Here is a 17,690-nt window from a genome sequence, read left to right on the forward strand (position 1 = left end):
TGGTGCTTTGAAGTTTGTTGCCTTGCGAAGAGTAGTTTTACTCTAGCTTGTCCAATCCAAAGCCCCGGAGTCGGCTGAGCCTGACCCTCTGGGGGAGGAGCTCCGCCTCGCCCGACCCTGAGTCCTGGGGTCGGCTAAGCCTGACCCCTTCGAGGGTGCAAACTCCGCTTCGCCCGACCCCAAGGGGAAACCCCGCTTCGCCTGACCCTGAGTCCTGGGGTCGGATGCGCCCGACCCCTGAGAAGAGGGTCAGAGTAGTCCAAGCCCCCGAGATAGTGGTGTGAGCGTAGGCCACGCTTGGCTTGTAGTAGTCCCGAGTGTCGAGTAGTCGTAATGCTGTCAAGTACTCGTCTTTTGAGGGACACAGGTGTACTGTACTCCTTTGTCCTTTGTGGATGCACGGGTGTACTGTACTCTTTTGTCCTTTGTGGCATAAGTACCGTCACATGGGCAGAGTCAGGAGTTGTCAGACTCATTGATCACGGGTGCATAGTAACTCTTGGGCAGGTGGTAGTTGCAGCTTTCGGCTATAAATAGAGCCATCTGGAGAGCGAGCCAAATCAAGTTCCTAAGCAGCGATGGATTGCCTTCGGTTGCTTCTGTTTGAGTGTAGAGAGTCGTCAAAGAGTGCACCAGTGCTAGAAGATTCCTCGTAGATTGAGCCACCTTCCCTCCACAGACTCCTGCGCTCGTAGGGATAGCCACGATGCTAGAAGAATCCTCGTAGGAGGCTTCGTCGCACACCTCATCTTACAGCTCGTGATCCAGTGGAGTACGCGCTGGAACTCGCGGGTGATGAGTGATGAGTGCCGCGGTCTTTATCCCGCTCTCTGAGAGGTGGAGGTGCGGCCGTAGAGTATATTGGCTCCGCAAGGCTAGTAAAAGAGCAGCCTTGGTTCCCTCTAGGCGCGTCGTGCTGGATTCATCGTTGCCGCTGTAAAGGTAGTGGCAATGTTGGAGTTCCTGGCATTGCCTTGGGTAGAGTACCTGTGTACGGTTGCGTTTTGCGCAGCTTCCTTGCGTGTGGGTCCTTCTCATTGAAGTTGGCAGACTTGAGTGGCCTTGTGATACAGTAAAAGCCTGAGGCTTAAATGCAGCCTGCCAGTAGGCAGTTGCTTGTAGTCTTCGTATATTCCGAGTACTTGTACTCGTATGTATTTTGATGTATCTTCGGTTCAGTAAAGAAATACTTCACAGAAGTTTTGTACCAAGGCGGTGATCCTTGTTGAGTTGATAACTCTTGTCAAAGCTGAGGTATCTTGAAGTCGATAGTTAACCCGAGTAGTCATCGGGAGTTATTGCCTTGGAGCGATTACTCGGATGCTATTATGGGTAATAGCGACAGAGATGTTCTATATTCTAGGAGTTTGGTACTTGTTCCCCTGAGAGCTCTTGGAGTCTGTAAGATCCAGGTCGCGTAACCTTTGATACAACATAAGGACCTTCCCATGGTGAATTGAGTTTATGCAACCCTGACGTATCTTGGATACGCTTAAGGACCATATCGCCCGGGTTGAAAGATCTTTCCTTGACGTTGCGGTCGTGGTAACGCCTTAGACCGTCAAGGTATCTGGCAGATTGCACTAAGGCTGCAAATCTTGTTTCTTCTAAAATGTCTATATCTGTTCGTCTTGTTTCTGTTGCCAATTCTTCGTCGTATTGCTCAACGGATGGTGATTGCCACATGATGTCAGTGGGTAGTATGGCTTCCGAGCCATATACTAGGAAATAGGGCGATAGCCCCGTAGTCTTGCACAGTTGGGTACGTAGACCCCACAGAGCATTGGGTAACTCTTTGAGCCATTTGCCTCCTTTAGTGTTGCCAATGTCATGTAGTCTTTTCTTCAGGGCGTCGAGTATCATGCCATTAGCACGCTCGACTTGTCCATTGGCTCGCGGGTGAGCGACCGAGACATAGCGGACGTCGATGCCGCTGTTCTCGCAGTATTCCCAAAAGTCATGATTGTTGAAGTTTGACCCTAGCTCTGTGATAATCCTGTTCGGAAAACCGTAGCGGTGTACGATTTCATCCAAGAAGTCGAGGACCCGGTCTGCCTTGGGGCAAGTGACTGGTTTGACCTCGATCCACTTAGTGAATTTGTCGATTGCCACGAGTACTCGGTTGAATCCTCCTAGCGCAGTTGGCAATGGCCCTATCATGTCGAGCCCCCAGCAGGCAAACGGCCATATTGGAGGTATTGTGACTAGCTTGTAAGCCGGTACATGTTGCTATTTTGTGAAGAATTGACAACCTTTGCATTTCTGGACTAGTTGTTTAGCGTCGGCCAGAGCCATTGGCCAGTAGAAGCCTGCTCTGAAAGCCTTGCCAATTAGTGTCCTCGAAGAGGCGTGGTTGCCACAGATTCCTCTATGAATTTCTTCTAGGATTTCTTGGCCATCTTCTCTGGTGATGCACTTCATGAGTACTCCAGACGATGCACTTTTCCTGTAGAGCTTGTCTCCGACTAGAACGTAATTTTTTACTCGCCGAGAGATTTGCTCAGCTTTATTTTTATCGGATGGTAGCCGGTGATCTTTGATGTAGTCGATGAAGGGTGTCCTCCAGTCGACTTCTATCATCATGACTTCACGAGAGACGTCAGCAGTCGGGATTGCTGGCGGTGTGACTTGGTCAGATATGGACGACTTGCGCAGTTCGTGTACAAAGATTCCTGCTAGAACCTCTGCGCGAGTGGAGCCCATTTTAGATAGGACGTCGGTGGCAACGTTATTGTCGCGGATGATGTGATGAAATTCCAAGCCTGAGAACTTGTTTTCCAGTTTGCGGACTTCTTTGCAGTAAGCGTCCATATTGTCCTTGTTCCGATCCCACACGTCTTTGACCTGGTTTATAACGACTAGAGAGTCGCCCTACACCAGTAGTCGTTTGATGCCGAGGGAGATTGCGAGGCGAAGGCCGTGTAGCAGTGCTTCGTACTCGGCTTCGTTATTAGATGCTTCCCATAATATTTGCAGCACGTACTTGAGCTAGTCTCCCCTGGGGGAGATGAGTAATACGCCTGCGCCGGCTCCTTCAAGTTTGAGGGATCCGTCAAAGTACATTACCCAATGTTTTGGTCGTTCGACTGGTGTTGAAACTTGATTTTCAGTCCATTCAGCTATGAAGTCGACCAAAGCTTGGGATTTGATAGCTGTCCTTGGCTTGAAGTCCAAGGTAAGAGCTCCGAGTTCAACTGCCCATTTGGAGATTCTACTCGTGGCATCTCTGTTGTGGAGAATTTCACCGAGCGGGAAGTCGAAGATGACTGTAATGTTGTGCTCTTGGAAGTAATGGCGCAGTTTCCGGGAGGTGAGCAAAATAGCGTATAAGAGCTTTTGTATCGGTGAATACCGAGTTTTGGAGTCCGAGAGTACTTCGCTGACGAAGTAGATAGGTCGTTGGACCTTGTAAGCGTGGCCCGGTTCAAACCGTTCGACTACTATTGCCGTGCTGACGACATGAGTAGTACTGAGATGTATAGGAGCAAGTCTTCGTTTGGAGAAGGAGCGGTGAGCACAGGAGGCTTTGACAGACAGTCTTTGAGTTGTGTCAGTGCCTTTTCTGCCTCTTTCGTCCATTTGAACTTGTCCTGGCATTTGAGAAGCTTGAAGAAGGGTAGTCCCCGTTCTCCAAGTCTCAAGATGAACCGGTTGAGAGCGGCCATGCATCCTGTGAGTTTCTGCACATCCTTAATGCTCGCTGGTGCCTGCATGTTTGTGATGGCAGATATTTTTTCCGGGTTGGCCTCAATGCCGCGATGGCTAATGATGAACCCGAGTAGCTTACCGGAAGGTACTCCAAAGACGCACTTAGTAGGATTCAGTTTTCATCGGAAAGCACGAAGACTAGAGAAAGTTTCCTCCAAGTCAGCAATGAGTTCCTCCCGGTTTTTTGTTTTGACGACGACGTCGTCGACATAAGCTTCGACATTGCGGTGAAGTTGTTTTCTGAAGGACATTGTTTTGTAGCAGAAAGCTCCGAAAGGTGTGATGAACGCTGTTTTGGCTTGATCTTCTTCTTTAAGGCTTATCTGGTGATATCTAGAGTAGCAGTCGAGAAAGCATAGCAAAGCGCACCCAACGGTGGAGTCAACCACCTTATCGATCCTGGGTAGCCCGAAAGGGTCTTTTGGGTAGTGTTTGTTGAGGTCGGTGTAGTCAACACACATTCTCCACTCGTTATTTTTCTTACGAACGAGCACAGGATTGGCGAGCCAGTTAGGATGAAAGACTTCTTTGATGAACCCTGCCGCGAGTAGCTTGGCTAACTCTTTTTTGATTGCTTCTCGTCTGTCCTGAGCGAACCGACGTAGTCGTTGTCATTTTGGAGTAGCTTTGGGATCGACGTAGAGAGAATGCTCAATCAATTCCTTGGGCACACCTGGCATGTCAGCCAGTTTCCAAGCCAAGATATCATGGTTAGCCCGAAGGAAGCTGACGAGCGCGAATTCCTATTTAGGATCGAGCCCTGTTCCGATCAGGGCTGTCTTGGAAGGATCACCCGTCTGTAGGTCAACTGATTTGAAGTCTTGCTCACTAGCGGGTTTCACCTTTATGGACCCCGACTTGTTTTCCGAGATTTCTAGTTCGATTGGATGGAGCTTCTTTGAAGCTGTGAAGACTTGTTGTATGGGACTAGGTGCTTGAGTAGTCGCAGCAATTTCTACAGCTTTGGTGTCACATTCGTCGGATCACCGTAGATCTCCTCGTAGCATGAGTTCTCCCTTGGGGCCTGGCATTTTGAGTACCAGGTAAACATAATGTGGTATGGCCATGAACTTGGCGAATGCTGGCCGTCCGAGTATAGCTTTGGTACGGTAATGTTCTTTAGTTCCAAAGGTGACTAGAAGGACAACTTGTCCTAGTGGTATAGCCGCGTTTCCACGCATGATGCCGTAGAAAGGTGAATCCGTTGGAGTACGCATTTCAGTAACGTCGAGGCACATCTTCCTCAATGTCTTGGTGAAAATAACATTGAGTCCGCTTCCGCCGTCGATGAGTACTTTGGTTAACTTTGAGCCTGCCACAACTGGATCCAGGACTAGTGGGAAACAACCTGGTTCTGAGAATTTGGTCCATTGATCTTTTCTGCTGAAAGAAATTGGAACTTCTGACCATTTTAATGGTGTAGGATCCGTTGGTTCGATGGCCATGATCTCCCTGAGTACTAGTTTGTTGGCTCGCTTGGATGCGGTGCCTGGGATACCGCCGAAAATGACGTTGATGGTTTTTGAGGCTGTTTGGAATCGCCTTCTTTGTCTTCATCGTTGCGGGCTTTGTTCTTACCCTTATCTCTTTTCTTTGTGTACTCTTCAGGAGGTGGTGGTGCGGGTAAGTCTTGCATGACTCGGCGCATGCTGTAGCAGTCTATCGCCGAGTGCTTGCTAGTCGGGTGCCATGGGCACTACTTTTTGAGTAGTTTAGTGAAAGTTGGACCTTCATCGTTTCTACGGGGTCCCTTTTTCCCGGAGTTGGTCATGGCGGCAATAGTGTTGTCGGGCTTCCTTTTGCGATTGTGATTACTTGAATAATTGTTTCGAGCGTCATTATGCCGGGTTCTATCTGGGTCATTGTTGTGGTTGTTGTCGCGTCCACGGTTACGGTGGGAGCCAAACTGTTCTCGCTCTTTGTCTTCTTCATCCGCCCACTGTTGCACCATGACTTTGAGTTCTTTGACATCAGCTGGTCGTCGGCGACCAAAGTCTTGGTATGTTCGTCGATCGTAGAGTCCATTATGGAAACACTCAATGACGTCTGTTTTGGAGATGTCAACTATGGTAGCCTTCTTTTCGAAGAACCGTCGCAGATAGTCGCGTAGGGTCTCGCCTTGTTTTTGCTTAATTTGACTTAAGTCGATCTTGTTGCCTGGTCTAGCCATGGAGCTGGCGAAGTTGTTGGTGAAAGCCTTTGTCAAGTCTGCCCAAGAGTCAATGGACTTGGGTTTGAGTGACTCAAGCCAGGTCAGTGGTGCGGGTTCCATGCATATGGGAAAGTGGATAACTTTGGTGTCGTTATTGCCCCCGGCTGCTTGGACGGCTAGCGAGTAGCATCGTAGCCATTGAATCGATTCTTGCTTGCCGTCATACTTGGTGATTTCGGTTGGCTTCAACTTATCGGGTAATTTTGTTTTCATTACCCGGTTTGTGAAAGCAGGAAAATGGTTGTAGTTGTCGACTTCTCGTTCGCGCCGACTGTTGAGAATTTCTCGCAGATCGCTGAAGTTGGACATTTCATGGTTCTTCCGAGTAGGGCGGATGCTTTTAACCGAGTTGGTGCAGCTGACCTCACCAACATCCTTATGTCGAGCAGGGGCCTTGCGTTTGCTTGGACCTTGGCTGTGTTGCCGAGGTTGGTTGACGGCGTTGTCGTTTCTTGGGGCGGTGTTATTGTCTGCAGCTCCCCTGCTACCTTCTTGATGAGCTGTGATATGAGGAACAAATGGGATTGGCGATTCTTTGTCGAGTAGCTTGTAAGCTTGCTCCGCGAGTTGTGCGATCAGTCCGTTGCCGCGTTGCACGAGTTGAGCTGTGGCTGCGTTATCCTTATCCTGAGGCATCAATGTTGTCAAAAGGTTGATTGAGGCGATAGCCACGAGTGGAGTATTGTGCTCCTGAGCCTGGACTGCGTTGAAATCCCTTTCAAGATTTGTAATGGGAATATTTGTAGCCATCGACTATCGCCGCTCGGCTCGAGTAGCGTTGCGCGTCCTTCTTTGGTTGCGATGCTCGGAGGTTTCATCGTGAGGGGCATTAGTTTTAGACTCATCTTCGGAGATGTTGTCAATTTGTGCTAATCGCCTGGGGGTTTTGTTATGGCTGGTACCCGGGTTGTTATTCTGAGTGATAACAAGTATCTCCCTGTCCGGGTAGTAGGTCCCAGAGCTTGATGTTGCGATTTCTGTGGAACTTTCCTCGCAGTTGGAAGTGAGTGGAACGCCTTCTTGATATGGGAGGTTGTCTATATGGGCGACAAGGCGCGAGTCATAGCCACGGTCAAGGAAAGACGGTCGCAATCGCGGCCAGTGGACGACTCTACCATGTGATGTTGAAGTTATTACCGATCCTTGGGCTGGACCAGATAATGGTGTCTCTAGTGAGTAGGACGAGTCCGAGTCGACGTCTTCATCATGCCTGAGTTTGAATCGGGTTCGAGTAAGAAAGACTTGGTGAACTTTGGTTGTGTTGCGGAGTCTGTGTGGGAACCGCTTTGAAGTCGAAACCGACTTGGGCACTGGCTGGAATCGACTAATCCGATGCGACTCCGACTCCAAGTTCCGGGGTCGGTTGAGCCCGACCCTTTGGGGGGTGAACTCCGCCTTGCCCGACCCTGAGCCTTGGGGTCGGGTGTGCCTGACCCTTAAGCAGAGGGTTTGAGTAGTCTGAGGCGAAGTTGAGTCCAACGTGTAGTCAAACTCGAATTCATCGATTTTGAAATCTTGATTTTTTCTGATCAGATTTTCTGGTTTCTTCTCTTGAGCATCGATGATCTAGCGCCGGAACGAACCCGAGCCGTCGGCAACGCAAAACCAAGATCTGAAAACGAAGGTGGCGCCGGCTTCGATGAAGAAAACGGGCCTGATGATGATCATTGCCATTGAGTTCGCGCTGAGAAACTCGACGAGTCCCCCTACCGGGCGCGCCAGCTGTCGGTGTTTTAGACCGGCAACCCACCTCGAGGGTACCCTAGGTGGTCTTTTGTGCGGTAAGGATCGTCGAGAATCAAGGAATCAATGGTGACGCAAGGAACACGATTTAGACAGGTTCGGGCCGCTAGATCGCGTAATACCCTACGTCATGTGTGTTGGTTTGTATTTGATGAACTGGAGTTGTTCTCGTGTCCTTGAGGGGGGTCCCTGCCCGCCCTTGTATACACGGGAGGGCAGGGTTACAAGTCTGAGTCCTAGTCGGGTACTATTACAGAGTTCTACTCGGTAATGGCCCGAGTAGTTTTCCATAAACATACTTGACTAGTCCGAGTAGGATACGCCCATCCTTATTCTGATCTTGTCCGAGTACGTCCCTTAGTGGGCCGTCCAAGACCTACTCGTGGACCTGGGGTGTATGCCTGACAATCACTCAAGCATGCGTAGCGTAGTCTATGTTCATTTTCTTTTTGTAAAAGGGGCTTTGAACTTGGGAGTCTCACAGCAGTGCTTCCAATGGTTGAATTTATGTATAGGCCATATTTCCATAATGGCTTGTCCTCATTAATTTATTGTAAAGCTAGCCAAAAAATCCGACGTGACACCTAATTGATGCGCATGTTACTACTCCATTAGGAATAGCCTTGTCACTCAGCAATGATAAGTGTATCTCCGAGTAATGATAAGTGCTCGTATTTTCGGCTAATTTTTCTTATAGTTATCGGTGATAGATAGATACTTGCATTGTATTGTTTTCCTTTAAAAGGGGATAAATCTTGGTTTGCATCTTGCCTTTATTATTATAGGGAACCAAACCAAACTAAATTAAAATAGTAGATGTGTTCCTGTATTCAATATATTGGGAGTGTACACCCCAACCATTAAACTTATATCGAGAAATCAATTGATTTACATAAATTTTCCTCCTAAGTCCATCGGAGTTCTCTTTATGTCTCAAAGGGTACATCTTTGGTTCAAAAAGCTAGAAATAGCCTTCACCGCCGGGGCATCACCGCTGGTCTTGCGTAGTCCGACGGTGATAGCACATTACAGCCGGGCCAAACGGTAGTGCAGGTGTTAGAAACAAAAACTGACGGTGATGTCCCCCTTCACCGCTGGCTCATGGTTCAAACCGCCAGTGAATGTATCACCGTTGGCTGTTAACAAGGTCCGGCGATGATAGCCCCACACAGTACAAAAGCCCCTTCCCTCCCCTCCTCCTTCTAATACCAAACGCCCTCCTCTCCTTCCTCCATTGTTGCGGCCATATTTCCTCCAATTGCCCAAGAAACTCCCATTTTTGAAGGATACACGTTAACATCTGATTTTGAGGTTGGTAAATAGCAATCCTTTAAATTCTTAGCTTGTTTCTTTGCCTAGTTTTTGAAATTTGGCATGAATTTGATGGAGAGGGTCTCTTGCTTCATTTTAGAGCTCATTTGTGGTGAAATTTTAATAGAGTGAGCCAAAATTTGAAGGTTGCTCATCACCATCTTGCTTGAAGGTTAGTATCTTGCTCATCACTCCATGTATGTTTAGTCAGATTGTTGCAAAATTGAGGAAATGTCATGGAGAGGCTCTTTCTTGACTTTAGGCTATTTTTGAGCAATTTCTTGATGGATGTTCCAAAAGTTTGAAGTTATCACAAAATCTCATATGATTTAAGGTTAGTATGTAGCCTCTTTTGAAATTGGTAGCTTGTATGGTTTGCCTAGTTAGCTTGTATGGTTTGCCTAGTTAGATTGTTACAAAATTGTGAAGAATGTGACGGAGAGGATCTTTCTTGTCTCTTCGCAATTTTGAGGAATTTCTTCATGGATCTCACAAAAGTGTGAAGTTAGCACAAAAACTCACATGATTTAAGGTGTGTATGAAGCTTCTTTTGTAATTAGTAGTTCGTATGCTTTGCCTAGTTAGATTGTTGCAAAAATGAGAAGATTGTGATGGGGAGGCTCTTTCTTATCTCTAGGCTATTTTTGAGGAATTTCTTCATAGATGCCACATAAGTGTGAAGTTAGCACAAAAACTCACGTGATTTAAGGTGTGTATGAAGCTTATTTTGCCTAGTAGGGAAGGGGGGCAAACGCCTTTTCATATGAAGTCTGCTTGAGAATCTTAACAGACATGAACGGTGAGCACACTAGCTATATGTATTGAATAAACTCAATAGAAGCACCCTACAAAATGCCTTTTCTAACGCTGATCTTTTATGCAGCAAAACTCATTTTATCGGATGTATTATTGACTGATCAAGTGCATGATACATATATATGGAAACTCACATGACTGACTGACCCAAAGTTGAGGCTACAAAAGAACATATGTGCAACATGTGACTGGCACAAGCACACAGGACCATGGAATCTGGATCAAAGGGGAACGTGCACGGTGCAGACTCGACATTATAGATGATTATTGACACTGGAGAGCCACAATTATTCGGACGAACAAATATGAAAAATGGCAGGCTTCACGGCAGCAGAACTCAGATGTTCGTGCAATTGCTGTTGCAGCCGTTGATGCAAGGGTCCCAGCAATGCTGGTAGACATAGGACTGGCAGCTAGAATATCCACTGTCAGTGGCTTTGCGGCAGATGCTGCTGCAGTAACTACTGCAGTCGGTGCCACGGCAGCCGCTGTTGCAGGAACCCAAGCACTGCTGATACTTGGTGGTCCTGATACTCTCGCATGAGCTGCTAACTTGGGCATTGCACGTCGAGGTACATTGGGAGGCACAGTCACTGCAGTATGTCGCCGTCATCGGCGGCACCAACGTAGACATCACCAGCACAACGCACACAGCCACAACAGCAGGCCCTTTAAGAGCAGCAGCAGTGGGAGCCATATTGTATATATGAGGCTGATAGAGCAAATAATACTAAGTTGAAAGGAAGGTCGGTTGAGCAAGAGAATAAAAGGCAATACGCCGCTAGCTATAGGAAGGGAGGATGGGAGAGCTGCTTTAGGTGGTGACCTTAGGGTGGTTCATTAGGTGCTTTTTATAGGCATCAAACACGATTGAGGACCATGTATAGGAGCTACACCTAGGAAAGCTGTAAATTGAAGCCGGTTACAAGTTGAGACTTTACATGCTTATACATACGTAGCAAGTTGAGCTTCTTGCTTGGAAAATTTGCACCATGTTACAAGTTGACTTCAAAAGGAGTATATATATGAACAACTTTCCCATTCATCGCGTACATGTTAGGCTTTATGGCTCTTGTATACATAGCAATTTACAGATGTGCAGTTTCCATAAAGATCAATAGGGCACTGACTAATATTTTGGAAATCATAGACAAGTAGTAGGCCAAGGAAAAGAACATTTATAATATTATGGTATGTTAGCTAATTAGAATAACTAACTGAATGCAGAAGGTGACATACCCTCAGTTTCACTGCCATGCAGTCGTATAGTGACATTTTGGAAGCTTGGGATATGTAGATGTGTACCACAATCCAGGATATTGCAGTGCACATGCAGTAGGATCCATCTTATCTGTAAATTGCTTTTCACTTGCGTACAAATTTGCTTTCATCTTTTTATTTAAAACGTGTTTCATCTAACCTTAAAGACCATAGCTCTCATGCTACATTGATTAACCCAAGAAAAACCTCAAATATGTTGCCTATGCATTAATCAATGCGGACAGCCATGTATAGAAAAACCATCCATCGATATGAAAGGTAAGGAAACTCCAGCCAAATGGGTGGGAATATAATGATAGCTAGCTCACCCTTCGTTACAGATCATTGGAAAACTTCTTCAGTCCCAAGACCACTACCCGACTCTCTAGGACAGCAGTTGCAGTGGTCACTCTATGTCTGTCAAATGGTTCAACGAAAATAATTCCAGAAACTGAAATTTTAGCATCTCTTAAATTTGCTCTGATCCTTTATCTTCTCAAATGAAGTTTCACAAAAGCTGGTGACAAATATGATCTTGATAGAGTAACATACGTGTTGTGCAATTACAAACAAGTACAAGAAGCCCATCCTACTCCATATTGATACTACTTCACGCCGTCTTTGCTGACCTGCAGATAAGAAAATTGAGACTGAAGAAATGAACCAACCTTGCTTCAAGGGTTATGTTGGCTGTATGTACACGAGAACCATAGAAGGTATAGCACGGAGAAGCTGATGAGCCAGCAAAGAACTGATCCAAAATGCAGCACACTTAATGTTCTCAAAATATAGCACTGCACTCTCACCGCCACGGTGGTGCACAGTGCAAATGAACAAGCTGCCTATTTAGTTACCAAATGAATAATGCAATATATGTATTTTCAACCACATCAAATATTTAGTTATCTCTAACTTTACTATACATGTAGATGGGTAGTTGACATGAACTTTGACCAAGTTATAGGTTGACTTGAAGAGTAGTAGTCAACTTGTCCTCCACTTCACAAGTATGCCTATTGAGTGAATTTCAGTTCGATATGATGGCACTGGCGATGCAAATAAATAGGTATACTATTTCATAATAACCCATTGGGACAGCTCATGAACCCATTGAGGAAAATATTTGCTACTGGTCTCTGAATTCTTACTGATGTTCTTCCTTGCTCCGACCATCTCAATGATCAGCATTCCGTAACTATAGACATCAGACTTGGTATTTATTGAGTAACGTACGTAGCTGGTGGCTCCGCTTTCACCATCAGATATATAATGCTCTCTTTTATCATTCAAAATTTTGCCAATCCAAAACCTGAGGTTTTTGGCAGAAATCTTGGTCCAAAGTTCACCTGGTGTCGCATTATGGTAAGTTGAAGTAACACATTAAGTGCATGCCCATTGGTTTCCTACAATCACGAAATCAGAGATGTTGCATGGGCTTTTTTCAATGTTGCAAAAAACTGCTTTTCTGATGCAACCTTTTTTTAGTGCCGAATTACTATATGGAAGATGTTACTTTATTATTTTTTTTAATGTTGCAACATCACATTTTAAGTGTTGCAACACTCTCCTTTAGCTATACCAAGATTATGGCTGGATGTTTCTTGAAACATGATGCATTGTTGCAGAGGGAATTTTCTATTAATGACAAAAGGTCATTTTAATGAAGGATTTTAATATATTTTTGTGAGTGTTAATTTCCGAGGTTGTAACTATTACTTTTCCAAGTCGTGACAGGCGATTGTTGCCTTCCCATTTCGTGACAGGCTTTGTTCATTGATTTTATTCTAGCACAGCATTCAAGCATTTCAGTGTTATCTTCAATTCCATGATCTGTTCTATTTATGAGACTTGTTGGAACCCCCAATTAACCCAAGTGTGTGTAAGTAAATTTTACAGTATGTGTACATCTCTATTTGGTTTATTGTGTACAAGTAATTATGTATGTCAACTCTCATCTTATACCACGGTTGATAATGATAAGCTTTGTACTTATGTCAATTTGTATGTGAGGGTGGTGAAAGACAGTAATTTATACACTCATCACACGTGAATTCATTGTCAGTTTGTCCTTAAGTCAACTGGTGCATGAGGAATCGAGTTAGAGACTAGAACTGCACACACATATAGTACACTCTTCTTGTCATCAACTTGTATCACAATACAAGTTACTTGTATGTGAATTGTCAACATGTAAGATGGTCAAATTTCCATATATAGATTCCGCCATCTACACTATATATTAATAATTAATTCAATTTGCTCAGTTTCCCCGTAGCAATAGACGTCGTTCATTGATATCCTTCCATCACAAGTTTGTCAGCATTCAAGCAATTCAGTTTTTCCATGAATTCCATCAGCTGTTCTATGAGCACTTGTTTTTGCACCCAAATGAACTCAAGATTGTCCGAGTAAATTTTACTTTAAGTGTACATCTTTGTGGTTTACTGCATACAAGTACTTATGTATGTCAACTCTCATAATGCACCTTGGTTGATCATGATAATCTTGTACTTATGTCAACTTGTACGTTTCGTGAGGAATGGAGCAAGAGACTAGCTAGTATTGTACACTCATCTTGCCATCAACAACTTGTCAACTTGTAACATGGTCAATACAAGTTACATGTATGCCATTTCTCAACTTGTAACATGGTCAAATTTTCATATTTAGGTGCCACTATCTACTTTATTAATAAGTAGTCATAGATTGCTATACAGATCTTTTATTTGGTCTACAAGTCCATGCCTATAAATTGGATCGAGTGCTCCATCAAACATGCACAGTTAACCAGCTTCTTCCCATCTCCCAAGCTAGTAGCTAACTTTTTCTTCCATAATCCACGAGAACTGCATACAATGGCCGTAGTTACTGTCACTCGTAAGGAGACCACAATTGTCGCCATGAGCATTGTGTTGATTCTGTGTTGGTTAGGGCAGTCGGCGACTGCGACATATTGCAGTGATTACTGTGCCTCCATGTGCATGTCGGTGTGCAACAATGCCGCTTCCAGCTCTTGCGGTAACGTTAAGAACACAGTTATGCAACAGTGTGTGCCCTCCTGCTCCAGCAGCTGCAGCAGATCCTGCAGCGCATGCAACTGTTTGGGTACATGCACCGGCATCTGCAGTAACGCAGCCGATAGTGCATACGGCAATTGCCGGTCCTCAGTCCTCCAGCAGTGCTCCAACGGCTGCAACAGCGGCTGCAACAGCAACTGCAGGAACTAGCCCCCTCGTGGCCCCATGAGCCAGCGGCTGCAACAGCAACTGCAGGAACTAGCCCCCTCGTGGCCCCATGAGCCGCGCCTCGCGTGCTTTAACGGATGAATCGTCGGCATGCGTTGATTATTGTGTTTATTTGTGTTTGCATCGTCAAAATATATACAATTGTGTTACCGTTCGAAAATGTGTAAGAATGGCGTGTCAAGTCTACAGGTTGTTGTCCATGTTAGTTTGCATGGTCCGGTAATCAGTTGTACTGTGTTGAGTCAATAAACATGTCAGTGAAAACAACTGTATGGAGCTGCCTTCTCAGCCACATGACAAAACTTTTCGTGTATTCTTCCAGTAATACAACCTTAGAAGGCTTATAGCGTGTGTTCTTTCCTTCCTCTTCGATCTGGTAAATATTACCCATTTCCATTTCCTACTGTCGTAGTTTTTCAACCAGTGATTTTCATTCTCAAAGTGTAGAAATGGGATTCTAGGAGCGCCAACCAGTACTAGAGAAAAAGCCATCACTGCCAGTTTTTGATGAACCGACGGTGATAATCACCGCCGGATTTTTACACAATCTGACGGTGAAAATTGGAACCGACAGTGATGATATACCATCATCACCGATTTGTATTACGAGCCGGCGCTGATAGCTTGGGGACCGAACCCAAAATTTTTATACACTGGATTTTGAGGTCCACTAGTGTTCGCTCATCTATCTGACGAACCTAGAACCGACTGTGATGGGGGTCTAGGCCGGCTGTGATGGGTAGTAGTGAACCGATTTTGTGACTAGGACTGACATAGCTGTTAATGTTAAACGTTGATGAGAACAACAGCTCATGGTTTGTCTATGAGACAAAACGAAGTATATATTAGGGATGGTCACCTCACAATTCTGTTTCTGAAAAATTTGTGTGAGACCTGGTCCTACCTGTGTCATTAGGCATATAGACTGTCACAAATAAAATTTTAAGCTCCAATTTTAATAAAATTATGAGCTTCAAATAAGTTATTTGTAAAGATATACCCATCATGTACTCACATGCAAAAGCCTAACTTGGAACACGTAGAACATCCAGAAAAAATTAGAATGCATTGCACTCCTGCAGCTTGTTCAAGCGAAAGCACAACACTTTTGTGGATGATGTACTTTTGTCCCCAAAAGTGTGCCTAGAGATTCACTGCCTTTATCTAGCAAACAACTAAGAACAAAAACCTGTACGTGACATGAACCTAGTTATAGCAGGAATGAAAGGAAATTGAGTAAATATAATAAGCATGTATTCTACCTCCACTTTAAATGTAGGGTGCGTGGTTTGATCTGTTCCAGTATGCAAGGCCACATTTTCACCATTAAAGACCACTACTATAGAAATGATTTTTCAAGACATGGTACCACAACGAGCATGTTTTTCTCTGTTTGGAAGTTCATAGGTAAATGGGAGCTTTATTTTTCTTGAAACGAATCAGAAGAGCGGCAGATTATATTTTATATTAAAAAGAAGATGAAAATACAGATTGGATGATAAAAAATAGGAAAAGTAACAACTTGACGACATTAAGTAACTCACAACAACCCAACAGCAAGCAATTCAACAAAACACGCGCCTCACTACTCCAACGCTCAGCCGCAGTAAACACCACAAATCAAAATATCACCTTCCGATGCTGCTTGATTGTTCCATCAACCGCTAGGTGGAAGCTCACGCGCCGATTAAGGTTTGATCTTGGATGGTGTAGTACCAAATGAACATGGGGTAACCCCATACAATTGCTTGTCATTGGGCTCCAGTTGGCTTCACGGAATCTCCTCGGAGACAATAGCTCTGACAAAAAAAAAACTATTTTCAATGAACTTTCTCCTTCAAGGAAAACACAATTTGCGTAGCGGTTATTAGATCTTTGATAAATTACCGTACCATCGAGTATCTTCTCGGATTGGTCACAACTAGAGGACAATCTCGTTGGTAAAATGTGACGGAATTTTAACATCAGCTACTTTATGACGCTTGGCTCTTGTGGTGGAAATGAACGTATACTTATCTTTTGACTGCCTTATATATGTTGTCTGCTGGAGTCATAATAGGCTAATCCTCCAAACATAATGCTAACGTTGCATCGTCATGAAAATTCGGGGCGGTAACCTTGCCCTTAGTGTTGTGTCCTCATTGTCATTTTTATTCAGAGTTCTCCACAGCGAGTCGGCCGCGCATAGCCACCACTGCATCCTTCTCGCCACCTTGTTGGGTGCTGCTGGCATATGGTGGCCATGCATTTGCCTTATTCAGGGATGGCAGAGTGGAGGTTGAGGCTGATGGTCACCTTCAAGCACTTATCCCCGATGCTGGCCTCCTACTCCTCTTTTGGTGCGTGGAACTGCAGATATCGATTGAATCCGCGATTCTCCTATGTCAATGCAGGTTGGCATAGGTTCTCAGGAGTCAGGAGTATGGGCGAGATTTTGGGGGAGAAGTGGCGAAAGAGGCAGCAGAGAAATGGATGAAAAGGTAGAGGTGGTTGTGCTTTTGGGGAGGGGATATGCCAGCTCGATCCGATCCGACATGATGCAAGGAAAGTGGATTGGAACGAGAGCGCAAGATGAGTGGGCAGTGGCACTACCGGAAACAGATAGTTCGCCGAGTGCCTGGGGCACTCAGCGAAGGCCCAAAAACACTCGGCGACACGTTTGCCACGGCAAATTTTGAGTCGGCAAAGTTAAGTGTTTTATGTCGTGCACTCGGCAAAACTTTCGCCGAGTGACAAAAAACACTCGGCAAACATATTTTTCGAAAAAAATAAAAAAAAAACAAAAATGCCAGCCGCCACCACCACCGGCACCACTGCCGGCCACCACCACAGGCCTCCACCGCCGCCGCCTCGCCACAACCGCCGCCCACCAGCCTCCACCACCGCCACAACTGCCACCCGCCACCACGCCGCCTCGCCACGGCCACCGCCCGCCACGCCACCTCGCCACGGCCGCCACCCCCCACGCCTTCTCGCCACGGCCGCCGCCTCGCCACGACCGCCACATCCGCCGGGGATGACCATCCACCCGGAGCTCGGGCTCGTGTCCGCCTTCACCTTCGCCAGCATGATCCCGCCGACGGCCGTCTGGGCGATGAGCATCTGCGCGCACGCCTCGAGGAGGAGCTTCCGGCGGCCGACCTTGTTGACGAGGATGATGGAGACGACGGTGGCGGGCCGCGCGTCGCCGGGGAGGAGATCCGGCCGGGGGAGGGAGGGCCGCCTCCCATCCTCACCCGGATTCGGCCGCGAGGGGAGGGGATCCGGCCGGGGGAGGGAGGGCCGCCTCCCATCCTCACCCGGATCTAGCCCCCGCCACCCGGATCTGGCTCATCCGCCGGGGGAGGGACGGCCGCCCTCCCATCCTCGCCCGGATCTGGCCCCCGCCGGGGGAA

This window comes from Setaria italica, chromosome III (assembly GCF_000263155.2).
Source record: "Setaria italica strain Yugu1 chromosome III, Setaria_italica_v2.0, whole genome shotgun sequence".
In the NCBI taxonomy this organism is placed as follows: Eukaryota; Viridiplantae; Streptophyta; class Magnoliopsida; order Poales; family Poaceae; genus Setaria; species Setaria italica.